The sequence below is a fragment of the Trifolium pratense genome, linkage group LG7 (genome assembly GCF_020283565.1).
Source record: "Trifolium pratense cultivar HEN17-A07 linkage group LG7, ARS_RC_1.1, whole genome shotgun sequence".
Lineage (NCBI taxonomy): Eukaryota > Viridiplantae > Streptophyta > Magnoliopsida > Fabales > Fabaceae > Trifolium > Trifolium pratense.
In genome coordinates this window covers 26178253-26193606 of record NC_060065.1, presented here as the reverse complement: position 1 = coordinate 26193606, position 15354 = coordinate 26178253, and the positions used below count along the sequence as shown (strand labels likewise).

Sequence of the window (15354 nt, the reverse complement as noted above, 5' to 3'; positions counted from 1 at the left end):
TCACAATAGTTTGTGAAAATAATTTATTTAAAGAGTATACAATATCATGTTAGTCCTAGTTATATGTCTAAAGCGTGAGAATGTTTAAATAATTATTTTCTTGAAAATAAACTTTAGATAAAGAAAACCTATAGATCTAATCTATTAATTAAATGTAAACTATGGTTGAAATTTTAGAACTGAGAGTGTAAAAGTATACACCGTTAAAAATAAATAGTTTATAAAAATATGTTGGAAATAAATAGTTTATTTCCGAATTATTTTATGTGTGCTTTGATAGTATATTTATTTTGTGTAGACTGATAATTAATATTTTCTCTAGACTGTAATTTAAGAAAAATAATTTTAGAAATCAATCATGAAATATTTCAGTAGACTATGATAAAAGTTTGGGCTTAAAATTCAACCGGATTTCTGACAGTTGTTTACTCAACAGTATAATTTTAATCCCAGAAAAAGAAAAGAAAAACATCTTTTAGACCAGAAAAATATCTATGTTATTAAAATTAAATGAAAAATAAAATGAAAGATTAAGAGATAAGCATGCATTTAATTTTAAGATAAGAACTACACCTATGCATACAAGGTGGCTAATTTTTCTTCACAAATTGAAAGTGAAAACGTGGACTGAGAATTTACCATGTAGCAGTAGAATTAGAAATCTATAAATAGGGTCTTAACATTCACTTTTTACACACAATTATCACTCTCACAACTCACAAAAAGCTAGGAATTTCAATTAAGGTTTGAATCTCTTCTTTCTTTTCATTCTTCTTATACTCTTTTTTATTTCGTTAATGTTTAGTAGATAAATCAATGTTTTCTTTTATTGTCAGTTAGTTTAGTTAGTTAGGTAGTAACAAAGCCTTTGTCTAATTCTCACCATGATCATGTAACACAATAAAAGATGAAAGTTTCATTGTTTTACTTTTATTCAAGTCTTGTGATTAGAAAACCAAGTCTCTTTCATTCATTTTAAAACCTTTAATTACTCTACCTTATTTTCAATAGCTTTTAAGTTTATGTTCTTTCGTTCCTTGTGTTTAAACTTCTAAAACAGTCAGGTTACTTATGCAAATGTTGATTATGTCACTAGTTTTTCATTTCTCCTAGTTTTTAGCTTAACCAAATTAACTCGTGTAAAGTTAAACATCTTTCTTCCAAAATTTAAGAACATGGTACTACATGATCAAATATATGAGTCACTGGTTGTCCATTTCTTTGTTTTAGTTTTGACATTTAACTCATATTTACTAACCATATTGATTCTTTAAGTGATAACTAAGTAAGGTGTAGCCATGTAACAGGATAGTAACAAAAGAGGATACTTCTAAAAATGAAATCTTTGGATTAACATGATGAGTTAAAATATCAAGTATTTGGTCCCTTGATAAACAAAAATATGCACGTAGGTATATTAGAGACAAAATGAGATGCATTTTTCTTAATTAATATTACAGTTCCAGTTTTTGAATAATTTCCTTTAATACATTAGTAACAATGATAGTTAGTTAAGAGATAGTTGTTTTGATGAGTGAATAGGTATCATAGAAGAAGGCGATCGTTCAAGTTATTTTGGAAAGCTCTGAGGTAAGGGGAATCGCTAATAATAAGTTTCGATGAGCACAAGAAATGTGTTACTTGTATATATATTATTAGTTATAACTAGGGGTGTTGTGTACTTTATATAGTAATTTATATTCATTAAGGTATATGCAAAATGTTAAATGATGAGTGATTGATTTTAGTTTGATTATATGTGTGAATAAATCTTCTGCAATATATGATTTGAAAATGTTCATGTGTTTGAGTGTTATGGTGAAAAATTGAGGTGATCTCATAAGTTGTATGGTGAGTTTAGAAGATTAATATGTCTAAGTTAGATATTGACAAAGACAAATTAAGTTGAAGAGTTAAATAATTAATCACCTTTGATAGGTGAAGAGCAAAACAGGGTGTTTCTTACAGTACGATAATGTATGTAAGACTGAGGATAGGTTCGGCTGGGTCGCCTCAAGACCTAATGGGGATCACCGGCGTTTTGAACTCCTACCAATAGTCAGAGATAGCCACTCTGACTGGAGGAAATCATATAACCCGACGTGGTGAAACCTGACTGTGCAGGACTATCTATAATAAGGTGTAGCGCTCGGGCCAGAATGGTTGAGACATATTTGATATATGTTGATTTGCAAACGACCATGTTATGGCAGTTGAAACGGCCTTACGCTCATGATAGAGGTCTCCATGGAGTAGGTTGAATAAAGATAATACTAACCAAGTTAGAAGACTAACTTTGAGTGAAGAATTATGATTGGATTTTATATACATTTTAAATGATTAAATTTCGATGTTTGATATATTTGATGATTGATATATTGGATATATTTGATTATCTTTGTTTTTGACTAATTGTTGAATTGTGATATTGATATAATGTCTTGTGCAATTCATATTTTTGTGACTATTTGACTATACGTGACTATTTGACTACTTGATTCTATTTGATGTAAATACATGATTAGATACTAGTTAAATAAATGTATATACTTGTATAATATTATCTGTAGCCTTGTGACATCATCACGATGGTAACTTGTGTACGAGTGATTCACCCCTTACAATAGTTAGTGCAGGATACTAAGACCTCAAGTTGAAGTTCATTGAAAAAAAGAAAAATGGCATTGTGAGAGACATTAAAATAAAGAACGTTAGTGCTGATTGGTGGTCTAGTTTTATTTTCGAAGTCCGAAGAGAAAAATCTCTTTGATATGTATTGATGACGTCATTGGAGTACTCTCTAGGTGACATGTATCTTTAGTGTTTGACCAGCTTGTGATCATTTGTGGGTTAGAGTCTTTTGTAGGAATTTATTTTTTATCATTTTAAATTGAAAAATTGTACGATACTTATGTGAAATGGAAATGTTTTATATTTGAAAATCCTTTGAGCAAAATTACTAGATGATTGTTTGATATAAGTGATGCACATTATTTATGGGCTTACCTCCGATTTACATAAAGTGTATTTTGAAATTACTTAAAGAAACAAAAAATAATACTCATATATTAGAGTACATTTCTCACTTATTACTTTCTTTTTAAGAAAAATAAACCAGCATAATTTTATTTGCTTGTATTTAAGCATTTAAATTTGGGTAGAGAACTGTGACGCTCTTCTTTTCAGTCTCTGAAAAGGGGGTGTTACAATTAGTGGTATCAGAGCTGGTCGAGTCTTTCGGGAGTCTTTGGGGAATATGTTCATTATGCTTTTGTTGTGTCAACTATGTTTGCTTTTGTTATGTGATTTTTGTTTGCTTTTGTGGTGTGATCTTTGTTCGAACTTGTTGGATTAATTGTAGTTAAGATAAATGTGTTTTCATTCCAAGTTTCTTTTAGTAACATATGGGGTATAAGGAAGGTCTAATCATAATGGCAATTTTTGTGAGTCATTTAAGTGCAGATGATGACAACTTGGATATGTGTCGGGAATGAGTAGAACTCATGATGGTTAGTCAATTTTCCTTTTTTGTGTAGATTAAGAAACTTTATTGAAAGATGTTGATACTTTAAATTATTGAGAATATAGTTGGTTGACTAGTATAGATAAATAGATAATAATGGGATCTAATGATTTTCTATATGCATAACTAGTTAATAGAGAATGAGTAATAATAGAGAATCATAGAAAAATCTTAGAATGTTTAGGAAAACATTAGTTTTATATGACTAATAATTATGATAATTTTATGATAGACTTAGAGTATAGTAAGAGGTCTTGCTTGTTTGAGAGTCTTATGGATTGAAATTTTACTTCACTAAGAGAATCAATGGTCATATATGTAGGTGATTACGTAGTTCAAGAATAGGTAACATTGTGTTAGCTTATGGCTAGTTGAATAATATGTGAGCATGGAATTTAGTAGACTTTAGCGCGGATGCCAATTTTTAGAAATGGTATTACGATAAGGAAAAAAAAAACATAGTAAATCCTAAAGAAATTTAAGTAAGAGTTTGTTAAGGTAAAATTTTAGGGACATGAGATTTTGCTTTGCTAGTCTTTGTTTTGATGGTATAGGATTCCTTATTTTTTTTTGTTATTAGGCTAACTGCCGCGTTGCTGCATTTTTGTGGTTAGGTAAGTACAAATTGATTGTTTTGGTTTCTAGTATGGTGTATTGGTTTTGCTATGTTTTGTTGGTCATGCTATGCTTGCACAATTTTTGTTCTTGTTGTGTTTCCCCTATTATAGGCATTTATTGTAGTTATGTAGGAATTATTATAAATAAAATTGTGTTGTTTCAAAATTTTAAGAAAATAAATAAATTAAGACTCATAGTTAAGGTTAATTATGTTAAAATTGGAAGAGTGTGTCTATGGTCAATTTTACTTTGCAGTAAGTTATGTGAAACAAACTAGTTCTATAGAATGAACCAATACAAGACTACTAGAGTAAATTTTAGAATTGATGAAATATGATTATTTTGATAAGTGAAAATAAAATATATTTTACCATGAGTTTGAGGTATTTGATTGTGGTTTATTTTAGAAAGTTTAATTTTAGTTATTAAGAATATGATTGAATACTTTTAGTTGGAAAATATAGCACACACTTGTTGCAAATATAGATAGATTATATTTCAAAAAAAAAAAAAAAAAGAGTAGATTTTATTTTTTTTTAGAAAAGAAAAAGTGAGTAGATTTAGGGTTAGTTGTAAGAACTATAGTTGACAAAAGAATTTCTATTGGATAGTATGGTTAAGGGATGATATCTAAGTAAGTATGAAGACTTGAGCTTCAAATAATGATATAGTAAATAATAAGTTTTGAGGAGAGTAAAACAATATAAGTGGAGGTTTTAATATCGAAATGGTGTTGTGGTTTAAGTTGAGTGGTTCACTTTGGAATAGTGGAGAATATATAGTAGGTATATATTAATCCTATGAACTTCTTAGAAGAAGAATCTTTATTTTAGTTTTGGATGAAACTTTAGTTTCTACCAAGATAGAATTATAGTATAAGCATGACTAGTCTTTTGATATAATTTTAATGGTATAGAAAGAGTTTGGGTGGTATATAGGAAAAACATCTCAGCCTATACATAAATTGTTATACCTTCAGTTGGATTTTATTAGTGGAAGGGAGATTATTTTTTTGGATTTATCGATTCTTAGATTATATATACCGAGTTTAGGAAAAGAAAAAAAAAAAAAGAAGTTGGACTCTGAAAAATATTGATCGGATTATGAATTTTGATTTAGATATTAGAAATTTTCAATACATAGAATTGTGATTAATTTTGCAAGTGTGGAATGAACTTGTGTGGCATCTAAGTTTGAAACTTTAGCTTTATATAACTGAGATAAGAAAGTTAAAAGTATATTGATTGGACTAGGAAATTTTATTTGTGGATTACAAATTCCTAAGACTTAGAAATATAGTTAGGATCGATGGCTATGAATACATATTTTTTGAGATAAATGTGAACCCAAAATTAATTATGGAAATTGAACTTATGAAAATGAATTTTATAAGTAGTATAGAGTATAGTTATAGTTAAGTTTTGATCGTAATTTTAGCAAGGCTATAGAAAACTATAGGAACATGATATCTTAAAAGATTTGCTAAAGAACTATATATTCTTTTGAGTAAGTAAACTGAAAAGATTATGTACATATGTTTTTAGGAATATAATTTAAAGTAACCAAATTTTTCTAAATATACATGTCTTAAATTTCTTTCATACAAATTTCGAGGACGAAATTTTTTTAAGAGGGGTAGTAATGTAACACCCCAAATTTTATAAACTAGTATTTTCTTTATATTATTAATTTAAGTATTTTTATAAAATAAATTTGATGATTTAGTTATATTTTCACAATAGTTTGTGAAAATAATTTATTTAAAGAGTATACAATATCATGTTAGTCCTAGTTATATGTCTAAAGCGTGAGAATGTTTAAATAATTATTTTCTTGAAAATAAACTTTAGATAAAGAAAACCTATAGATCTAATCTATTAATTAAATGTAAACTATGGTTGAAATTTTAGAACTGAGAGTGTAAAAGTATACACCGTTAAAAATAAATAGTTTATAAAAATATGTTGGAAATAAATAGTTTATTTCCGAATTATTTTATGTGTGCTTTGATAGTATATTTATTTTGTGTAGACTGATAATTAATATTTTCTCTAGACTGTGAATTTAAGAAAAATAATTTTAGAAATCAATCATGAAATATTTCAGTAGACTATGATAAAAGTTTGGGCTTAAAATTCAACCGGATTTCTGACAGTTGTTTACTCAACAGTATAATTTTAATCCCAGAAAAAGAAAAGAAAAACATCTTTTAGACCAGAAAAATATCTCTGTTATTAAAATTAAATGAAAAATAAAATGAAAGATTAAGAGATAAGCATGCATTTAATTTTAAGATAAGAACTACACCTATGCATACAAGGTGGCTAATTTTTCTTCACAAATTGAAAGTGAAAACGTGGACTGAGAATTTACCATGTAGCAGTAGAATTAGAAATCTATAAATAGGGTCTTAACATTCACTTTTTACACACAATTATCACTCTCACAACTCACAAAAAGCTAGGAATTTCAATTAAGGTTTGAATCTCTTCTTTCTTTTCATTCTTCTTATACTCTTTTTTTTTCCGTTAATGTTTAGTAGATAAATCAATGTTTTCTTTTATTGTCAGTTAGTTTAGTTAGTTAGGTAGTAACAAAGCCTTTGTCTAATTCTCACCATGATCATGTAACACAATAAAAGATGAAAGTTTCATTGTTTTACTTTTATTCAAGTCTTGTGATTAGAAAACCAAGTCTCTTTCATTCATTTTAAAACCTTTAATTACTCTACCTTATTTTCAATAGCTTTTAAGTTTATGTTCTTTCGTTCCTTGTGTTTAAACTTCTAAAACAGTCAGGTTACTTATGCAAATGTTGATTATGTCACTAGTTTTTCATTTCTCCTAGTTTTTAGCTTAACCAAATTAACTCGTGTAAAGTTAAACATCTTTCTTCCAAAATTTAAGAACATGGTACTACATGATCAAATATATGAGTCACTGGTTGTCCATTTCTTTGTTTTAGTTTTGACATTTAACTCATATTTACTAACCATATTGATTCTTTAAGTGATAACTAAGTAAGGTGTAGCCATGTAACAGGATAGTAACAAAAGAGGATACTTCTAAAAATGAAATCTTTGGATTAACATGATGAGTTAAAATATCAAGTATTTGGTCCCTTGATAAACAAAAATATGCACGTAGGTATATTAGAGACAAAATGAGATGCATTTTTCTTAATTAATATTACAGTTCCAGTTTTTGAATAATTTCCTTTAATACATTAGTAACAATGATAGTTAGTTAAGAGATAGTTGTTTTGATGAGTGAATAGGTATCATAGAAGAAGGCGATCGTTCAAGTTATTTTGGAAAGCTCTGAGGTAAGGGGAATCGCTAATAATAAGTTTCGATGAGCACAAGAAATGTGTTACTTGTATATATATTATTAGTTATAACTAGGGGTGTTGTGTACTTTATATAGTAATTTATATTCATTAAGGTATATGCAAAATGTTAAATGATGAGTGATTGATTTTAGTTTGATTATATGTGTGAATAAATCTTCTGCAATATATGATTTGAAAATGTTCATGTGTTTGAGTGTTATGGTGAAAAATTGAGGTGATCTCATAAGTTGTATGGTGAGTTTAGAAGATTAATATGTCTAAGTTAGATATTGACAAAGACAAATTAAGTTGAAGAGTTAAATAATTAATCACCTTTGATAGGTGAAGAGCAAAACAGGGTGTTTCTTACAGTACGATAATGTATGTAAGACTGAGGATAGGTTCGGCTGGGTCGCCTCAAGACCTAATGGGGATCACCGGCGTTTTGAACTCCTACCAATAGTCAGAGATAGCCACTCTGACTGGAGGAAATCATATAACCCGACGTGGTGAAACCTGACTGTGCAGGACTATCTATAATAAGGTGTAGCGCTCGGGCCAGAATGGTTGAGACATATTTGATATATGTTGATTTGCAAACGACCATGTTATGGCAGTTGAAACGGCCTTACGCTCATGATAGAGGTCTCCATGGAGTAGGTTGAATAAAGATAATACTAACCAAGTTAGAAGACTAACTTTGAGTGAAGAATTATGATTGGATTTTATATACATTTTAAATGATTAAATTTCGATGTTTGATATATTTGATGATTGATATATTGGATATATTTGATTATCTTTGTTTTTGACTAATTGTTGAATTGTGATATTGATATAATGTCTTGTGCAATTCATATTTTTGTGACTATTTGACTATACGTGACTATTTGACTACTTGATTCTATTTGATGTAAATACATGATTAGATACTAGTTAAATAAATGTATATACTTGTATAATATTATCTGTAGCCTTGTGACATCATCACGATGGTAACTTGTGTACGAGTGATTCACCCCTTACAATAGTTAGTGCAGGATACTAAGACCTCAAGTTGAAGTTCATTGAAAAAAAGAAAAATGGCATTGTGAGAGACATTAAAATAAAGAACGTTAGTGCTGATTGGTGGTCTAGTTTTATTTTCGAAGTCCGAAGAGAAAAATTTCTTTGATATGTATTGATGACGTCATTGGAGTACTCTCTAGGTGACATGTATCTTTAGTGTTTGACCAGCTTGTGATCATTTGTGGGTTAGAGTCTTTTGTAGGAATTTATTTTTTATCATTTTAAATTGAAAAATTGTACGATACTTATGTGAAATGGAAATGTTTTATATTTGAAAATCCTTTGAGCAAAATTACTAGATGATTGTTTGATATAAGTGATGCACATTATTTATGGGCTTACCTCCGATTTACATAAAGTGTATTTTGAAATTACTTAAAGAAACAAAAAATAATACTCATATATTAGAGTACATTTCTCACTTATTACTTTCTTTTTAAGAAAAATAAACCAGCATAATTTTATTTGCTTGTATTTAAGCATTTAAATTTGGGTAGAGAACTGTGACGCTCTTCTTTTCAGTCTCTGAAAAGGGGGTGTTACAGTTCATAACCGCCGGAGTACATCTGGAAAGCGGTGGCGGCTTCCCAACTGCCGGTTTAATGGGAAGGCGGCGGCGGTTACTAATCACACGCCTCAATATGTGTGCCGCTATATTCTCTTTTCCTTGTAGTGGTTATTCATATGTTAAGAAACGAGCAAAACTATTACAAGCAAGGAAGCATCCAAGTTATAATTATGTTTCTAATACCTACGTCTACCATCAGTAACAATTTCTAAATGAAATTTATCATGAAGATTTGAATTGTTTACCTCATTGTTTATCAATTCACTCCTTGGTCTAGGCATTTCTGCAAAACAAACAATAAAAACAATAAGCATGAGAATATATTTAAATGTTCTATAGATAGACACTAATTGATGATGGTGTTTAAGAAAACTAGCAATGTCAGATAAAACCCTTCATAAGCAAACTAGCAAATGAATATGCATAAGTAACCTAGCAATAACATATTTCATAAGAAATAACATGTCAGATCAAAAACTTCACAAGACTAATTGAAATTTTAAAACTAATTGCATGACCATAACACGCAACTTCCAGTTGTTCATCCAAAGTATTTAGAGAGCAAAAGGCCTCTTGATTATCATCCACTTTCATAGTATCAAGTTTATCTTCCTGGTTATGTGAGCAACTTTTAGATGGTAAATCACATTGTAGAGCAGAAAGTTCAGTCGGAACAGAATTATCAGCAAGGTTAAGCTCCTCCAGGCTGTTGTTATCTGATAAAAGAGAACAATATAACTATAGGAATTACAATATAACTATTTTGAAAAACCAACAACCACATATGATTTTTAAGTATACCTGCAACTGCAAGAGCCTCAATTATGTGAAGAACTCCAGCAAGACCAAGTTGCCACTTCCTACCAAGTTGACACTTCCTTGGTATCGAAACTTTGAGACAACACTCTGGGTTTATGAGAAGCGGAAATAGAGTATTGCTGCCCTGTATAAATTAGAGAAATTAAAACACACAATGATAATAAAACTTGTTGAAATCACAATTAACAGTAAAGCAGGCACAAACATACCTAGATCTATATAAACTGCAAACTAAGGCAAAGGATAATAAAATTGAACAATACCACTAAACTCAAAAACCTAGATTAATGGATACAAATTGAACACAAATTGAACAATACCACTAAACTCAAAAACCCTAAATTGAAGAATATGGAAATTGAACACATAAACTCAAAATCAAACAAGAGAAGAATCCAGAAATTAACAAGAGAAGATTCCATAAATTGAAGACAAAAATTAACATAATTAAAAATTGAAGACACAGGGAGAGAGAGAGAGGGAGAGAGAGAGGAAAAGAGAGCTGTGAAACCTTCGTTGAGGAAGAGATATGGCAGTGACGAGAGGAACTGCTGTGGCAGAAGCTACGACGAAGAAGAACAAGGGCGAAGAAGAAGAGCTAGTGCGAAGAAGAATTATGGCAGCGAAGAGGAACTATGTTTCGTTTCAAGGGAAATCGTGAAAAACAAAGATGAGGATTTAATCTGTGCCACAGCTGGTTTAAATGGCTAGGGGTGGCGGTTTGTAGACCACCCACCCCAGTTTGCCCGCCACTATATGCTATTTTTCTTGTAGTGAATGATCTTAAGGTGAATGAATGAATGACCTGCAAGTGCCTTCCACATCTTTCATTAGCTTGGAAACAAGATTATCGCGAAGATTACGACCAAAGTAGCGTGGATGCAATTGCATGTTTCACTCCAGCACAATGTGGAAAAACATTTTCTTATTTCTCCCTTTTCACCCAACCTAGATTCAAAGAATACAGTCAAATTCATAGAATAGAACGGAAAATCATATCGTAGCAAAGCAAGAACTGCGAACTAGTGAATGGAGAATAAACAACAACAAAATCAATTCATGTTTGAACTATGTGAACTAATCATGCTACGTGCTTCTCCAATGAGTGAACTCAACACTAGTCCAATTCCAAATTTCCAATCTAACACACTTTGACAAAAGAGAAAAAAAAAATCAATACTTGTTCATTCATCTAACCTTCTCACTAATGGCATCTTGGACCATGACAACATTAGTGTTGATTGCAAAAACAACATCAGAAGTCCGAACTTCGGTGTCGAAGAATTCAATGTCTTGTTTCAAAGTATACTCATAAAAAAAACTCATACAGAGCTCAATGCAATACAGAAAATGCATTACATCCAGTTAAATTATAAAGTATATTATGTATTGAAGCTAAGACGACTGTTCTACAATCACAATGGAAAGGACAGATCATAATCATATAACTCAAAATCTCAAATAGAAAGAAAACCTATATGAAACTTGCAGTCAGGTTCATTAGAGTCATTACTCAGTACCATATTAATACTAATTAGCACAACCAAAGGGCCAATGCAAATGTACAAAGAACTGCTTGTGACTCAACGTAGAGCATAATACAATCGATGAATATCTAGACAATGACATGATTGGAAACTAGAATAGCCCCAAAAATTAGCAGGTGACCAAATTCAGTTAATGCTTAAACATGATAAGGCAGATGCAAAGCCTAAAATTTAAACTGTCAGTGTCAAATGCATCATCAAATTCACCAAGAACTCGTAAAAATCATAAGAAGATACTAATTGTAAAAGGGTATACCATTAAGAATTTTAGCAAAAGTAAAACATATAGTCACTGCTGATCAACCTCAAGAGATTTGCTCTCAATTGCCCTAACCAAAGCATATATGCACTAGACAAATCAATCCATTCTCCAATAATATCTTAACCTAAAATAGTCCAAAGAAATTGTATTAAAAATTGAATACGTCTAAATGAGCGACGGTTCTAGAAGGGATTACACATTGTATTAGAAATTGTATTTATCATATTGCTATGAATTATCCAATGAATATAAGAAATTATTAACATCAAAGACCTCCTAGTGAAAATATTAGTCAAAACTTGTGGCCTTAATTTGTTAAGTCCAAAATTTGATAACATTTTAAATGTTTGTGTGTGAACTATGATTATACTATTAACCAATTAACCACAAATTAAGCATTCTAATAGGCAAGATATCACTATAATAGAACTAAAATAGGGTTTCAAAAACCTATTTGAACAACATTGAAATTTCAAAAACCTAATTACCAGATTTCAAAATCATATTAAACTAAGTGAACCTAATTACCAAATTTAATCAAATGAACCTGAATTATGAAGATTGAAGCTGAAGGTTGAACGAATTTGAGGAGAAGGGTGAACGAAGGTGAAATCAGAGAATGAATCTGAAGCTTGAAGGTTGATGAGGAAGAATGAATCTGCAGCTTGAAGGTGAAATCAGAGCTGTGGTGAAAATGTGAATCGTGAATCGTGAATCTAAAGCTTGAAGGAAACGTGAATCGAAACGTGATGCGGTGAAAAAGAACATGAATCGGAAACACCGAATTGTGAACGAACCTGAATCGGAAACACCGAATTGTGAACGAACCTGAATCGGAAACACCGAGAGAGAGAGAAAGAGAGAGGAAGAGAGGTGGCGACGATCGGAACGGCAGCTATGGAGAAAGAGTGTTCTTTTGAGAGTTTAACATGATGAGGGAAAAAGTGAAGAAAAAAAATTAAGGGGAAAGTAATAAAAGGTTCTATTTTTTCCTAAATTTCTGATGAGCAAGCAGCGGCGGTTCTATCCGCCGGCATTACCTATAAGTCATACGCCACTATTACATGTACAGCAGCGGCGGGTAACTAACAGTCGGTATATGTAGAAGCGGCTGCGGTTCCAGGTCAATTGCCGCTAATTGACCATCGCTAAATTCCTTTTTTCTTGTAGTGATATATCTCCGCACAACATATAAATCTATTTCAAAACACACAAATGATTTGATGAAAAGAGATGTGGCAAAATCTAAGTGACACAATTGACATATAAATAGTGACAGAATTAGAAAAACTCAAATAAAACAAATAAAATTAAAGGGTACATACTTTTTAAAAATATTTCAAAGGGACATATGTGAAGAGCATCAACCTCACAGTTGAGTTCTTTTAAGTAAGAGATGATGACCCAAAGCCTAAAATCAAATATTATAAAAATAAGTATTTCAATTAAAAAAATGAACAAATAAAAAAGTAAAGGAAAGGAAAGTAAAGTAAAACAACTATTACATAATTCAATTAAAAATAAAGTATATATTATTTAATTTGTATCATAATAGAATATGAATACACATATACAGTAGCACTTAACTAAACCTATAAATGATGTGCAACACAAAAGTTGAATGTATGATCTGTAACAAACAAAAAATGTCAAATTCTCTTGATTTTATTTGTTATGAAAAAAGTTAATTTTTGCAAAAAATAAAATAACTACGACAAATCATGGTTTTAGAAAATAACATAAGTATTTATACCCGATGCACAAAAGATGAAGAGGCAAGATAATGGAAAGAGAAATTGCACATATAAGATATGAGAAAATCTATTCTCACATTCAACCGAAAAAATAAATGGTAATCTTGTTAAGCACATGATTGAACATCAGAGGATGAAAATATTTGTTTATAACATTCGTAATGGTTAGTTAGGAAAATATGAATAAGATACAAATTATTGGTAGAAGAGTCCAAGGGATGAAAATTGAATGGTGACTTAAGAGATGAAAAATATATTACCGGGAGTTACAAAGTTAATTATTGTGTATTTTTGTATTCTCCTTATTATAATATAGTAAGTAAATGTTATTATATTCGCCAAAAAAAGTAAAGGCTAAGTAAAGGTTTGAGTGAGTGTATATTAAAAAGCCATAAGTATATAAATGTAGAATATGAAAAGTATAGAGATGACAATAATAAAATAATAATAATAATAATATAATATAAGTAGAAATGATGTGGCATTATAGAGTGATTTAATTGGATTTAAATGGATAATGTGGCTAAATGAAGCAATTTGTTTGGTCTAAGTGGATTAGGGTTAGGAGAACTATTTATGAATTATATATATAGATAATATAGATAATAATATTGAGGGTAAAATTGAATGTAGATATTTATAGTGTTCTCCTTTTTTTTTAAAAAAATATTAACCATCCATTTGATCTAACGATATTTTTTAAGTGCCTCACCGGTGAGGAATTTGATAGCTCCCTCGTGTTAGACTTCACCCATCACATCAATAGTGCTATACTTCCAATCTTTTATGGCTAAGGTTTTGCAAACTGGGAAACACATGATCCTCGTCTGACCAACACTTGGGCACCATATTAGTATGCGACATAATCCAACCTAGGTAGGTAATGTTTTAATAAAAACATTCGGAGAATTCAACCTCCAATCTCTATCCAACCGTTCAAAAATTCTCCCACCTCCTTGTAAGACAAACCTCTCAAAGTATATTTAGTTGAGGGTTTTTTCTAAAATGCACAACTGAGGAAAGCCCTCCACGGTGCTCAAATTAGCAATTATATCATAACGAATACGAATTTTACAAAATCCACCGTTGGATTGAAAGTTTATATTATATAGATCATCCATAAAAATTTTGAAAAAAATTGAAATTAATTTGATATGTCATCGAGACCCATCAATATTAATGGTAGTCAATAAAAAACCATAAACCGTTGATCTTGACGAGTCTCAATAACATATCAAATGATTTTCAATTTTTTTCAAAATTTTAATAGATGATCTATACGATATCAATTTTCAATCCGACGATGGATTTTATAAAATTCGTATTCGTTATAATGTTACCATTCACTTGTGCACCGTGGAAGACTTTCTCCACTTGTGCATATTAGACTTGCCCTTAGTTGAGCCAATACATGTATTGCCACCAAGGCCCATATTAGAACCCAAACCCCCGAACACGAGACTTATTTTTGCCACTCTGCTGATTCTGGGGCGTGCCCTACGAAATTATCAATATATCACTGTCTGCTACTTAAGTAGTGAATTATACGTAGGAAGGTGCTTTTTTTCTCAAAAATCTCATTTTTATAACGTCAGTTACTTAAGTAGCGGACGTTATAAAAATAAGATTTTTGAAAAAAAAAAACTACCAAGATTTTTATAACGTCAATTATTTAAGTAACTGATGTTATAAAAATGAGAAATTTTGAGGAAAAAACGTCCTGCCAGAATTTTTATAATGTCAGTTACTTAAGTAGCGGATTATGTCCGCTACTTAAGTAAATGATATTAATGTTATATTTGGATTAGTGGTAAAGAATGAAATGAAATGGAGTGGTAAATAATTAGGTTTCATTGTTTGGGTTT

The 15354-nt window shown here is 30.3% G+C and overlaps 1 long non-coding RNA gene across 1 annotated transcript; it reads left to right on the top strand.

Annotated features, from left to right (window-relative positions):
• The first annotated feature begins 359 nt into the window (after positions 1-359).
• Positions 360-8902, top strand: LOC123895337. Its single transcript, XR_006804252.1, has 5 exons — positions 360-744; positions 1543-1590; positions 2628-6619; positions 7418-7465; positions 8503-8902. It is a non-coding gene; the product is annotated as an uncharacterized LOC123895337 (long non-coding RNA).
• The last annotated feature ends 6452 nt before the right edge of the window (positions 8903-15354 follow it).